This window comes from Protopterus annectens, chromosome 5.part0, assembly GCF_019279795.1.
Source record: "Protopterus annectens isolate FY-2018-M chromosome 5.part0, PAN1.0, whole genome shotgun sequence".
Lineage (NCBI taxonomy): Eukaryota > Metazoa > Chordata > Ceratodontiformes > Protopteridae > Protopterus > Protopterus annectens.
In genome coordinates, this window is record NC_056735.1 from 1,976,901,880 (window position 1) to 1,976,916,258 (window position 14,379).

Genomic DNA, 14,379 nt, shown 5'->3' on the forward strand with positions numbered 1-14,379 from the left:
CTCAAGGAAAGCCAATTTCCAAACAGACAATCTCAAAATGGATAGCCCACTGCATACGCTTTTGCTATTCTTTTCATGGCAAAACTGTACCTACAGGCATCAGATCTCACTCCACAAGGGCCACGGCTACCTCTGCAGCTTTTCTCAGAGGAGTTCCTACCAAAGATATTTTGGAAGCAACCACTTGGAGTTCTGTGCATACCTTCTCCAAGCACTACCACCTTCCACTATACTCCAAATCTAGAGCGGGCTTTGCCACTGCAGTCTTGCAGGGCATTCTGGCTCCTCCTAGTTCCACCTAGTGCCTACCACCCCTTTCTTAGCTTTGGGATTCTACCCATCTGTTATGACTGCAGCTGTATGCACGATGAACATAGTACAGTTTTGTACCTACCATAAATGTAGATGTTCGAGTGCTAATACAGCTGCAGTCCAGGTTTCCCTCCTTCCCCTCTTGGGACAGGCCTATTGGCTAACATCTCCTCATGCAACCTGATTGGGGTATTCATTCTTGATGTATTTGCTTGCACTACTGTATTTTGATTATATGGCATTGCTTTATTACACAAATTTATGTATTGCCTTCCTTCTGGGGGCACCTGACATCTGGGGCAAGAAAAACTGAAGAAAATGGCGTCGGCTGGTTCTTTTATACCCCTGTCACACTGACGTCAGGGAAGAAGCGACGACAACCGACGCCGGACCTAGACTTTGGAATTCGGCCAACCGAGGACCCGCCTGACGGCAGGAGAACCCATCTGTTATGACTGCAGCTGTATTAGCACTCGAACATCTACATTTATGGTAGGTACAAAACTGTACTTTCTCCGAGTTTGGAGGGGCATTGAATTCTGACAATTCATCACTTAAAAATAGTTCCTGTTGCTGGTTTTAATGGGATTATGGAGTTGATTTTGATTTTTGAAGGAGACAGCTGAATAGTCAGTCCTTAACAGAGAGGGAGGATGAGACATTGGGGGGTGGGGGTTGCAACATTCTCCCATATTTGTAAGCACAAGGTCCAGTATGTTGGAGCTTCTAGTGAGTGTATTTACTATTTGGTCAAAGGTATTTGTATTTATGAAGTCTAGGTATCTCTGTGTCTGTATATTTGAGGCTATGTAGGATTCCTAGTCTATAGAGGGGGTGTAGGTGGCTCCCATGAGTAGGATGTTAGGTTGGATGGTAAGTGTATCCATTAGTTGTTCTTTGTGTTTCACTGTTGCAGTCATCACCTGTGGGTTATCCCTGTTGTGGTAGCCCTCGGCTGGCCCGAATAACAGAATCAATGTTTTTCTGTGCCAGCTGCTGTTGCATACTGCCTGAAGTCAGGTTGTCAGTGTTATAAAAAAGAGCAGACGATGCCATTACATCAATCTTTCTTGCCGTGGAGCCCGTAGCAGAAGCATTTTGCAAGTGTGCTGGTCAGTCGCTACCTGATATTTGATTTACAGCTGAAAATGTCTAAAGCTAAGTACCCCATTGGGGATTCTTTTTTTCTTGCACTAACCGATGTCCGAAAAAGTTAACAATTGTTTCGCCTGTGGAAAGAAAATACCACACAGAGACATCCACTCATACTGCATCACTTGTTTAGGCCCAGATCACAATGTCCCCCATTGCCGGTTCTTTGCCCTCTTTAATGTGAGAATCATTCATCGTAGAGCTCTTATTGTAGCCAGGGATTTTCGTCTTCCATCTTTACATTCCAAAATGGCATCAGTCAGCCAACCTTCTGTAGACATTCTGAAGAAACATAAGGATAAAAATAGAGACAGACCACACAAGGCCAAGCCTTCTGACGACGCTACCGCTAAGCATGTCAGCTCTCCGGAATTCAGTGAGGTGCTTTTGCAGTCCCTGACGCCCAATTCGATACCTTCGCAGGCCTCTGCCGAGACCCTTTTGGAGCACAGTATGCCACAGAAATCTTCTTAGTCTTCCAAGCCTTTGGTTGTCTCTGCCTCGGTTGGGTCCTGAGCCGTGACGCAGGCACCGGCTTCCGAGGAGGCCTTTCGCACTACCGATTCCAGACAAAAAAATGACATCTTCTCTTCCGACTACCATTCCTCTCAGACCGATGGATTCACTTAGGCCTAGAGGCAAGGCCATTCCCAGGAAAACTACCTCTAGCCACCATGTTACTTTTGCTCCTCCTCCTCAAACTCAAATACTTAAAATGGCAGAGGATCTTATCTCCCTTATCAGGGCAATCAGGGCACAACTTCTAAAAGGAAAAGAGACCTTTCTTCTGATATACTCACAGAACAGGATTCTGAGGAATCTAATTATTCAGAGTTTGAAGAGGAACAACAACCTCTGGCTGCTTATGAAGATTCAGATGCAGAGGAATCCATTCCTTCTGCCTCTCCACCAGAAGATCTTTCCTTTGGGGAAACCCTTCAAAAACCCTCAGGGAACATTTCCACTGGGAATCCCAGGACTTCCCTCTGTCTAAGAAAAGACTAAGAAAGCTTGTAGACCTGCCCCAGCACAGACCCTTGGTCATCCCTCCTATCTTAGAGGTGATTTATGATGTCTTCCAGGAATCCAGTTTAACTCCTGATGCCCTCCCACCTGCTCCCAGAAAACCTGACAGGTATTAGAGTATCAGATTCTCACAAATACCTGTACAGAAATCCTGCTGCAGACCTGGAGGTCATTACACAGGGACCAAAAGGAGCTAAGGCTAGTTCTACAAAGAATCCTACTCCTCCTGACAAGGACTCCAGAGTTCTGGACAGATGGGATAAAAAAAGTATACACCTCTGCTACCTTGGCTATTAGAGCTCTCAACTGTCAGTTCCATATGTTAAAATAACAACACACTTTGGAACTGTTAAAACAAAAATTTTCTACCTTTTTCTGACTATGCCAATTCGAAAGACTTATTAGATTTACTTCACTCTACTTGTCAAGTGGCTAAACACTCATTGCACTGTGGGTATGACACCCTAGAAGCTTCTAGCAGGGCAGCAGTGTCAGGATCTGTCATTAGGAGGCACGCATGGTTGAAGGAACAACCTCTCCCGGATCATGTCAAATCTAAATTACTTGATGCACCTTTGGATAAGGACCGCTTGTTTGGAGAAAAGGCAGAAGAGGTGCTTAAAAAGATGGAAGACAAAGCAAAATCTATGCAAACAGTAAAAGATTTCCTTCAAATACAACCACCTAGGTTCAGCAGGAATTTTCCCTCAAAACACTGGTCCATTCCTGCACCTAGCAAACAGGGGCAAGGTAAGCCCCGCATGGACAGACCACCCAGACTCCCCCACCCCAGGGACAGCAGAGAACCAAACAGTGGACCACTCCCACTCCAAAGGCAGGGAGTTCAAAGCCATCCTTCTATGGCAAAAATTCTCAATGTCTCCCTCTCCCCCCTGCCCTCTTTCTGCTCACCAAAAACTAGGAGGAAGGCTCTCCCTCTGCAAAGAAAATTGTCTCTCTGTAACAAAGGACCAATGGATCATAAAGATTATTTTTCAGGGATGCAAATTCTCCTTCAACAAACTCCCAATTCTAAGAGGGTACCCAGACTTACCTCCAAATCAGTGGGCAGAGGCATTGAAACAAGTCCAAACTCTCATATCCCAAGGGGCAGTAGAACCTGTCCCCTCAGATCAAACAGGCAAAGGCTTTTATTCCAGACTATTCCTGGTTCCCAGAAAAGAGGGCACTTGGCACCCCATCCTGGATCTATCATTTTATGAACACCTTCCTGGTGGTCCCCAAATTCAAAATGCTAACCTAACAGCAGCTGCTGTCTATGCTGACAAAAAATGCCTGGTTAGTAACCCTAGATCTAAAAGATACCTACCTCCACATCCCTATAAGGGAATCCTGCAGGACATTCCTTTGCTTCAGAGCAGGCTGACAACACTTTCAGTTTTCTGCACTACCCTTTGGCTTATCTACTGCTCCCAGGGTATTCACCAAATGCTTAGTCCCGGCCATAGCTTTCTGCAGGCAGAAAAATATACAGATTTACCCTTAGCTGGACAACTGCCTCATTCAGGCAGACTGCAAAGAAAAGCTCCTCAAGGACTTCCTCTTTGTCAAAACCCTCCTAACCTCCTTAGGGTACACCATCAACGAGAAGAAATCAAAGCAAACCCCGTCCAGGAATATCATTTTCTTGGGAGCACTGCTGGACACAGCATCCCAAATGACCTTCCTATCCCCAGAAAAGCAGAGCTTCTTGCCTCTCTATTTCACCCAGCTCATTTTCAGAACTGACCTCACTGCCAGGAAGTTCCTCCAAGCCTTGGGGTACATGGTATCTTGCATCCTTCTAATTTCTCTGGCCAGGCTTCACTTGAGAAAACTTCAGTGGTACCTAAAGAACCTTTGGTGTCAGCACTCAACCTCTAGAGACCTATCTCCCTCTGATCCCCTGTATAAGGGCCAGGTTTCTCTGATGGGCAAGGGCCTGTGCTCAGAACAAGGGTCTTTCCTTTACCCTTCGCCCAACCAGGCAGACCATTACCACCGACTCTTCAGACACAGCTTGGGGCGCTCACCTAGAAGGCAGGTGCACCCAAGGTATTTGGGATGCACAGCACCTTCCTTTACAGATCAACCTGAAGGAAATGATGGCAGTACAAAAGGCTCTGACTTCTTTCAAACCCTGTCTCAAGCCCGAGGTTCTCCTTATGAAAACAGACACCACAGTAATGTGGTACATAACAAACAGGGAGGGACCCAATCTTACCCTCTGTGCAGGCTAGCCATGAACCTATGGCTGACAGCCTCTTCCATAATAGCCCAATACCTACCAGGGATCAACAACACCCTGCCAGACCACTTAAGCAGAAATTTACTGGACCCCCACAAATGGCAGTTCCACAGAAAAATCTTTTTACAGATCACTCAGGAGTGGGGGACTCTGGAGGTGGATCTCTTTTCTTCACACCTCAACCATCAGCTAAAAAAATTCTGTACCAGGGAGTATCACCATCTAGCATGGAAGGTGGATGCATTGACCTTCTCCTGGAACACCCTCTTTGTGTATGCATTCCCTCCTCTGCCTCTTATTCCAAAGGTACTGATCAAAATAAGGGAGGAGTGACTGAAAGCCATCCTCATTGCTCCAGATTGGCCCCGACAACATTGGTACCCCTTACTGTACAGCCTTACCTTACAGCCTCCCAGGGAGTTTCCCCTGATCTCAGACCTCTTAACTCAGGTGGGAGGGAATGCTGCACCCAGACTTGCAGACTCAAACTATCAGCATGGCTAATACTCTAAAGGCAAAAAATGGGCCCCTGTTAAGCAAAAAGGGCCTAGACATTATTACAGAGGCCAGAAGGCCCAGCACCAGAAAATCTTATGCAGGAAAATGGAAAAGATTTTGCTCCTGGAGCCAGTCCAGAGGGGGCAATACCTCACAACCTTCCATTCCTCTTATCCTGGACTACCTAGCAGAGCTACTTAATAGTGGCCTCTCCTTCTCCTCTATTAAAATTCACACCTCAGCCATCTCAGCTTATTTTGATACAGAACAGCCCCTTTTCTCCCATCCTTTGATTAAACAATTCCTCAGAGGGGCTTCTAATATCAGACCTCCCAGATGGCCATCCACTCCAGCCTGGGACCTGAATTATGTTTTGGAAAAACTTACTTTACCACCCTTCAAACCTGCTGCTTCAGCAGAACTAAGATTCCTCTCCTGGAAGACTGCTTTTCTCCTAGCTATCACCTCAGCCAGGAGAGTTTCAGAACTTCAGGCACTGATGGCCATTGAGCTCTTCATCATCTTCCATGCAGATAGGGTCTCTGTGAGGACCAATCCCTTCTTTATGCCCAAGGTGGTATCTAATATATCAATCAGGCCATACATCTACCCACCTTCTTTCCTAACCCTCAAAAAAAAGGGGGGGGGGCAGAATTCTGCACTCACTAGATGTGCACATACTGCTCAGATACTATCCGGACCGTACCAAACCCTTCAGGAAAATGGAACAACTACTTGTCAGCTTTGCCCTAGGGGCAGATGGGAAGCCCATTTCCAAACAAACCATTTTCAAATGGATATCACACTGTATCCATTTCTACTACAGATTGCATGGAACCCCCCCCCCCAAAGTCTATTAGAACCCATTCCACTAGGGCAGCCTCCACTTCCACAGCATTCCTCAGAGGAGTTCCCACCAGAGACATCCTGGAAGCTGGCATCTGGACTTCTGTCCATACCGTTACCAAGCATTACAACCTACCTCTGTTTTCTAAGGCTAGGGCAGGGTTTGCCTCTGGAGTTCTGCAGGGCATGCTGACCCATTCCTAGGTATCTTACTAAGCCTACCACCCCTATCCTCAGCTTTGGGGATCATACCACAAGTGATAACTGCAACAGTGAAACACGAACATAGTACAATTGTGTACACTTACCATAAATGTAGATGTTCGAGTGTATTCACTGTTGCAGTCCTGGTTTCCCAACCTCTTACATCTTCTCTTTTTAGGGAAACATAAGTTTCAAAAGGTGGCTTTTAGCCACCAGGACCACTTTACCATATTTACTTTGGCCTCTGATGGGTTAGGGCAAGAAAAACTGATGTAATGGCATCGGCTGCTCTCCTTTATAGCACTGACGACCTGATGTCAGGCAGCATGCGACAGCAGCCAACTCAGAAAAACATTGACTCTGGTATTCAGGCCGGCCAAGGGCTACCACAGCAGGGATAACCCACAGGTGATGACTGCAACAGTGAATACACTCGAACATCTACATTTATGGTAAGTGTATGCAACTGTACTGTCCAACTGTGCATTGTGAGCTTCTTGGGACATGGAGGGTGACCTTTAGCTGGATAGGGTATGCTATGGGAATTTTGTCTATGGTGATCTGGACATGGAGGAACTCCAGTGCTTCATCCCCTTGGGCCACCTTAGAGGAATGCTTGTTTTTGATGTATATTGAGACACCTCCTCCTTTATACCTTTTCTGTGCAGCTACTAGTCTAAATGTAAGCAGTGAAACCTTGCACTGCCAGGGTACTCTGGCACTTTAAACCATGTCTTGGTAATGGCATAGATGTCTGCATTCTTGAGTGTGAATAGGGCTTGGAGGGAGTGTAGTTTTTTTGTTTAGGCTCCTGGCATTGAACATTAACACCTTGAGGTTCAGTTGAGTTAATTTTGTTATGTCAGTAGGTTTGACAGTGTGGCATTGCCTTGAAAAAGGCAGTATGAGGGTGGATAAAGTTATAGCCAGTATTCAAAAGCACAGAGGGGAGAGGTGCAGACCATCCTTGGCAAAGACACGTCTGTTAAATATGTCTTCCCAAGTTGGCAAATATTGGATCCCCTTAGAATGATTCCAAAAAGACAGCCAGTCATTTTTGCTCATATTGTGGCATCATCCTTAGTGATGGTAATATGCTTCTCAGTACTAGGCTCACACTAGCCCGAGATGCACAGTCTGAAAGCTCCATAATGGCTGTCTTCATATAGTCCAGGGAGGTACATCTGAGTTCATTTACACCTACATGGACTATCATGGAATTATACTGGTATCTGTGGCATAATGACTTGAGTGCATGCATGATTTGGTGGATCCTGGCTCCAGATAAGCAACTAACAAACCTGATGCCAGATTTAATTTGTTTAACTCTTGGGGTTCCGATCCAATTCTCGGATCCAACTTGGCCACATCTACTAGATCGTGGATCACTGAAAGTTCTCTAGCTCCTCCCTTTCCCATAATGCCGTAGTCCCTAACATACCTTGGATCTCACTTGCCACCTTAGAGTACAGATGTCACTTTTGAGCTCTCGAGTTACTATATTCTTTTTCATATTACAGTGAATTTGATAACTTTTCTACTTGTATCTTTATCTCTATGTATTCCCTTAATTCTTCTAGTATTTCCTCTCTTGTCTTTCAAAGTAGTTATGTACTGCTGGATTTCTTTACTATTGTTGATAGTTCTTTCTGTACCTTTTTGTTACCCCTTTATTTACCATAGTTGATATAGTGTTGTATTTCTATATTTATAACTATTAAAAAAAAAACATTTTTATCTTTCTTTTTTTGCTTTTTGGACTTTTGGGTATTGTTCTTGTGTTTCTTTTTCTCCCTTTGGATACAGTGTTAGAGAAGTACTCAGATTTCAAAAAATATTCTGCCTGTGGCCACAAAATTCTGGTTTCCGATCCGTATTCTGAATGTGTCTATTGCATAGTCCCATCACACCTCAGCACAACCTGTGACATTTGTAAGGGTTTTAACCCTAGGGCCATCATAGACTGCAAGAATAAACTTATTCTCAGCAGCTTGCTGTGCTCTAAATCTTCTGCTACACCAGCATCTTCTGGGGCTGAAATCCATAAGAAGTCTGAAAAGAAAGACTCTATAAAACACTCTCCTGAGTCTACAACTTCATTGGCTCTGAGTTCAGAACCTCCAGTGAAAATGTCTAAATCTTCAGATTCGAAGATTCAAAAAGAAAAGATGCCTTGGATATGATCACCACTCTTCGGTCCAGTCCTATCACCTCTAGGCTGCCATCCCCCTTCTTGGAGCATTCTTCAAGATACCATAATTCTAGACCTTCATCCACAGCATCCTCAACTCACTCTTCAAAAAGTTTAACTGAAGCTGACATGGACAGGATGATGAGGAAGTTCTTCTTGATGTAGGTACAAATGGTTGTTTTTTGGCTCCAACCTCATCAGGTCCGGAGACCTTAGATAGTACAACTCATCCTTTGCTTGCTCCTTCTCTGATCTGACCTATGGGATGGGTGTTGTTGGAGTTGAAGTTGCTGGAGTCATTCACATTGGATCCAAAGATAGTATCTCAGTGGTGGTTCTGAGTTCCTTAGAGCCAGATGACTCTCAGAGCCATAGTGTCAGTGCCAGATCCAAGGTGGTGGAGTAAACTCCAAAGCTGTTGGAGCCATCTCTTCCTTTTGGAATTTCAACATTTGACAGCTTGGCTTTGACCTCCTCTTTGAGTGCTCTTCATTGGAGAAGGAGAGAGCTTGCAGTCTGTAAGTATGTTCTTTCAGAGTAGTCTGTTCCTTCTGTCCTAGGCATTCAGCATTTGTGGTAGTGGAGAGAGCTTTCTCTATCCCTAGAGCTTGAACTTCTCCACCTTCTTTGACTCTGACTACCCTAGCTCATTCGTCTCTGTCTTTTGAGTGTCACAAATCTTTACCACAGGGACAGCCAGCCCAAGTTACCAACCAGGATAACCATCTGGATATACCAATTTCTTCTGGCACTTCTCTGGAGCATCCAACCAAAGAAGTTCCAAGGAAGAAGAAGTGTAAAAGGAGGCACATAGTGACTAATTCTTGAGGAGCATCTGAAGATACTGACTTTGTTGAAGGAGTAGGGTCCCCAAGATCACCACTCTTAGACATCTCATTTGAAGACATTCTGAATCTCCTAAAGCAAAGGAAGGCGTGGTTGGCCTCTGGTCAGCCCTTGCTAAGAGAAGTCTGTATTTCAGGTGGCTTTTGGTGCTGGCCCGTCTACCTCCTGAATGACTCCGCCCGCTGATGAACTTCTTGATTTGTTTTTTCCACAGGCGTGGAAGTAGCCTGATACTGTTGAACCAATACCCAGGAGACCAGACAAGACCCTGGCACCATCTAAGGACAGAATCTATTGGGAGCAAAGGATTACTGGTTGATGCCATGGACATAGAGGCAGTCACCAAGAAAGAGCTAGCAGAACAAAGTTCCTCTGTCCACACCCATAACAGGGAGTCTAGGACATTGGACAGATGTGGGAAGCATGTTTGTGCTTCAGCAGCCTTTGCCCTTTGATCACTGAACTATCTGGCACACTTCACAAGACTGCAAGAGGGATTTGATTAAAGAGCTTACCAAATCCCTCTCTGTGATCATATCCTCAGAGGCAGAGAGCTCTGTTGCCTTGCAGTTGACTACTGTTCAGTCTATTTTCGATTCATCCAATCTATGATGCTTATCTCTTATGCAACAGAAGGCACCTCAAGGATGCCAAGTTCAGTTATTTCTATCAGGATGCACACCTAGATGTGCTTGTGTGACTTTGCAGAACCTTTCAGAGCTTCCTTAGTGGTCCTTTAGAGGAAAGTTGCCTATTTGGTTGCAAAGTGAAAGACCCTCTCTCCAGGTGTCAGCAGGAAGGAAAAACCCTGTCTACTGTGGATGTATGTTTTTCAACCCCTCAACAAACCTTTTCTATGAATCAATGAGGAGGTCAGATGTGGTTCAAGAATTTCCAGGGACCTTTCCAAGATCCACTTGGAGATAATTCAAAGGCATTGGTGGAAACTCTAATGGAAGATGCTGCCCTCAAGGCAGACGGGGTCACAGAACAAAGGATTGAGAGATTCCTTCTCTGACAAATCCTACCAGCATTCCTGAAAGGAGGCCCAACTGTGTTTCTGGAGGTGGCCAGGGGTCATCTTTCCCTAGACCAGAGAGACTGGTTAAAAATGGCAAAAAATTCTTGGGTGCAGAGGATAAAATCCAGAGTTGTATCATTTTCCCCATCCACCTCCTCTAGTTAGAAGGAATATCCCCAATGTTCCACCCAGTCAGAGGGAGGTAACAGCACTAGAAATACACAAGCTAAAAAATAAAACATCCAAGAAGTCCTCTCATACCAGAGAGTCTGAAATTTACTCAAGATTCATTTTTGTGCCAAAGAAAACGGGACTGGAGACAAATTTTGGATCTCCGCAATCTAAACAAGTCAGTTCAGTACATGAAGTTCCTGCTGGTCACAGTTCAGTCCATTCTGTCTTTTCTGCATCAGGACAATTGGATGTGCTCAATAGATTTTCAGGAGGCATACTACCATATCTAAATGAACAGACATTCCAGGAGATATCTGTGTTTCCGGGTGGGAGCCAGTTATTACCAGTTCAGAGTTCTGCCCTTTGATCTCACCACAGCCCCCAGAGTGTTCACTAGGTGTGTGGCAGTAGTGACAGAATTCTTGCAGTCTCAAGTGAGCTGAGTATTCCTGTATCTAGATGACTGGCTCATCACCACTCTGACCAGACATCAACTGATACAAGCCCGGGATTATGTAGTCTAGATGTGCTCCCACGTGGGTATTTTAATCAATCACACTAAATCTCATCTGGCACCAGCTTAAACATTAGAATTCATTGGTGTATCTTTCAACGTAATCACATAAACAGCATCTCTTCCTCTGTCAAGAGTTCAGACTTTTCAGTTCCAGGTCAGGAAAATCATCCAAAACTCTTCTTTCTCAACCCAATTAATCATTCAAACTTTAGGGTCTGTGTCTGCGGCAGCCATCCTAGTACCATTGTCAACATACCACATGAGAATACTTCAATGCACATTAGCTACTCAATGGTCCATTCTTTATCATCCTCTGTCCAGTCAGATAAAGATATCTCAAGCTTTCAGAAAATATCTTCTATGGTGGATACAATCAAATAAAGTGCAGGAAGATTGTCCCTTTGTTCTTCCCCAATGCAAGGCTGTAATGACCAGAGACACCTCCCAGATCAGGTGCGGGGGCATTTCCTGGGAAGGAAGTCCAAGGTACATGGTCCCTCAAAGAGGCCAACATGCTCATCAATGTCTTGGAGATGAGAGCTGCCCTCCTGGTGTTGTAGGCCATCCAAGACTGTCTTTCCAAAGGGACTATTGCGATTCAAACTGACAATATGTCGGTGGTCTGGTACATCAACAAACAAGGGGGGACCAAACCTTATCCCTCTGTGCCAAAGCTTTTAAGAGTGTGGCAATGGGAGATCTTATCCAATTAATTTCTTATATCAATGCACATTCTGTGGAAGTCCAGCGTGATTTAGACAAGTTAAACAGGTCCACTTTGATGCCTCATGAGTGGTCTCTTAATATGAAGGTGGTGGAGAGGATTTTCCATCGATGGGGGTCAACTGTGATGCAACCTTTTCACATCCCCTCTCAACAACAAGTGCAGCACGTTCTTTGCCCTCATCCCCTACTGAGGGAGTCGCAGAGAGATGCTCTACTTCACAATTGGCCCCCTTGGTCACATTTGTGCCTATCCCTGTTACCCCTAATCCCCAAATTTCTTCAAAAAATCTCGATTGAAGAGCACAGTAATCTTTATTGACCTTGTCAGATTTGGTTTCCCTTTTTTTGGCCTATCTTCTTTCCCCTTGGCTTCTGGATCCAACTCCATACCTTCTGTATCATCCAACAAACTCATTTCATCCAGAAGTTCCAGGCCTAAAACTGACCTCATGGTTTCTCTACTTCCTTTGATTGCTAGATAGCCCAAGCTCTTCTCTCCGGTTCATCATATTCTTTTATCATCTCACAAAGTCTCCACCAGAAAACTTTACAGAACTAAATGGAAAATGTTTGTATTTTTGGCACAACTGAACCAATTAGATCCCTTCTCTGCTTCTGTCTCTAAAGTTCTGGAATTTCTAGCATCAGTCTTCAGTGAAGGAGCTAGCTCTTCTACCATTAAAGTGAACTTAGCTGCCATCTCCAACTTGTGTTGGAATAGATAATTCATCTCTGTCACTTCCAAACTTTGTCAAGCCTTTCTAAGAGATACACTTCTCACAAGACCTCTTATTAAAGATCCTACCCCTCCTTGGTATTTAAATGTAATATTGCAAGCCCTAACCCAGTCTCCATTTGAACTTTCAGCTAAGACTGAACTAAAATATTTAACTTGAAAAAATATGTTTTTAGTAGCAATTACCTCTGCCAGAAGGGTTTCTAAATTGCAGGCCTTGTCTTCTAAGCCCCCATCCTTTCAGGTGGTGTCAGAATCTAATGTGAATTAAACCATCAAGTTACCAGTATTCTTTCCAAATCTGTGCAATAAAGGAGAGTATATGTTACGTCCATTGGATGCTCGCAGAAAATTAAATTTTTACTTGCATAGAACAAAAGATTTTAGGAAAACAGACCAATTGATCTGATGTCAGTTTTCATTCTATCCTCGACTGATGGGTTTGGATCCGATCCCTCGTATCTGACTCAGCCATTGTTAAAGCTTCTGGCATCCAAAACCTCTCAAGCTTCTTCCTTACCCATAATGTTCCAACCCAAGTACCTCAGATCTCATTTACCCTGCTATGCAAAAGACATGGTGACCATTACTTTTGAGCAGGTAAGTCTTTAAATTGTGAAATTTTTCTATTTTCTTAGTGAAACCTGTCAAATTGTATTCTTTAATCCCTTATCTAATCTCTTACATTATTACTGTTTTTTCTAGTTCATAGGAGGCTACTAGGCTAATGGCCCTGGGGCTCTTACAAGCCTAGCCAAGTTAAACCCTTGTTCCCAAGAGTGTTCATTTAAAGCAGACCATAAAGTAACAATACAAGTCAAGTAATACACAATATATGAAGACATGTAAATTAAATATATATGCACAACAGATATATGTGATCCATTAGGTGGGGTGAGAGCAGGAGCATTCCCAAAGAGAGGAGAGATAAGAGAAGAGTGAGGTGTTAAAGGTGGATAGATTATGGGTAGTTTTAATGTGTGGGGAAAGTGAGTTCCATGATCTGGGAATTGAGAAAGATAGTAAAAGTTGCCCAGGACTATGTGTGGGTTTATATAGTTCGAGATTTTGATTATTGAGTATTCTATGAGGCTGATACATATTGAGGGAAGAGGAGAGGGAAGGACAGTTAGAATGTTTGAAAATGATTGAAAATGAGCTTATGTGATGTTATCAGTTGAATGTAAGTCAGATAGTTTGGGAGTTCCAACCAGTTTAGGGAATGGAGGGAGTTGCAGTGATGGGTAGAGGATTTGGAGCCGGTGGCAAACTTGGAGATTTTATTATAGCAGGAAGATAGTTTTGCTTTGAGTGTTGATTGAAGATTAGTAAGGAGAGAGGCTCCATATAGGAGAGAGGGAATGAGGTAAGTGGTAGATAGGAGTTGTTTGGTAGAGGGAGTAAGGTAGCGGCTGTGATGGTATAGCATTTCAAGCGTTTGATGATTTTTTTTAATATTAGTTTATATATGTATGTCAAATATTATTTTTTCATTAATAAGAACACCCAGCAGCTTTGTATAGGGAACTATTTTGATAGAGGTGTTATTATGGCTGAAAATGGAGAAGGATGTTTTGTCAATTTTGGTGTGCCTGGAGGGGGTGAATATCATAATTTTGGATTCTGATGCATTGAAAGCTAGATGATTATCTGGCATCCAGGACTTACTGTAGGAGAAAGCTTCTTGAGTTAAGTTCATAAGTTTGGAGAGAGATTTGGTGGAGCAGATAATGGTGGAGTCGTCCCCATATTGGACGAGTCTAGCATTAGGGATATTTTGATGGAAGTCATTAATAAAAATGTTGAAGAGTAATGGGCCTAATATAGAGCCTTGTGGAACACCTGTTGGAGTTTGGAGGAAGGAAGAGATACAGTTGTTCCA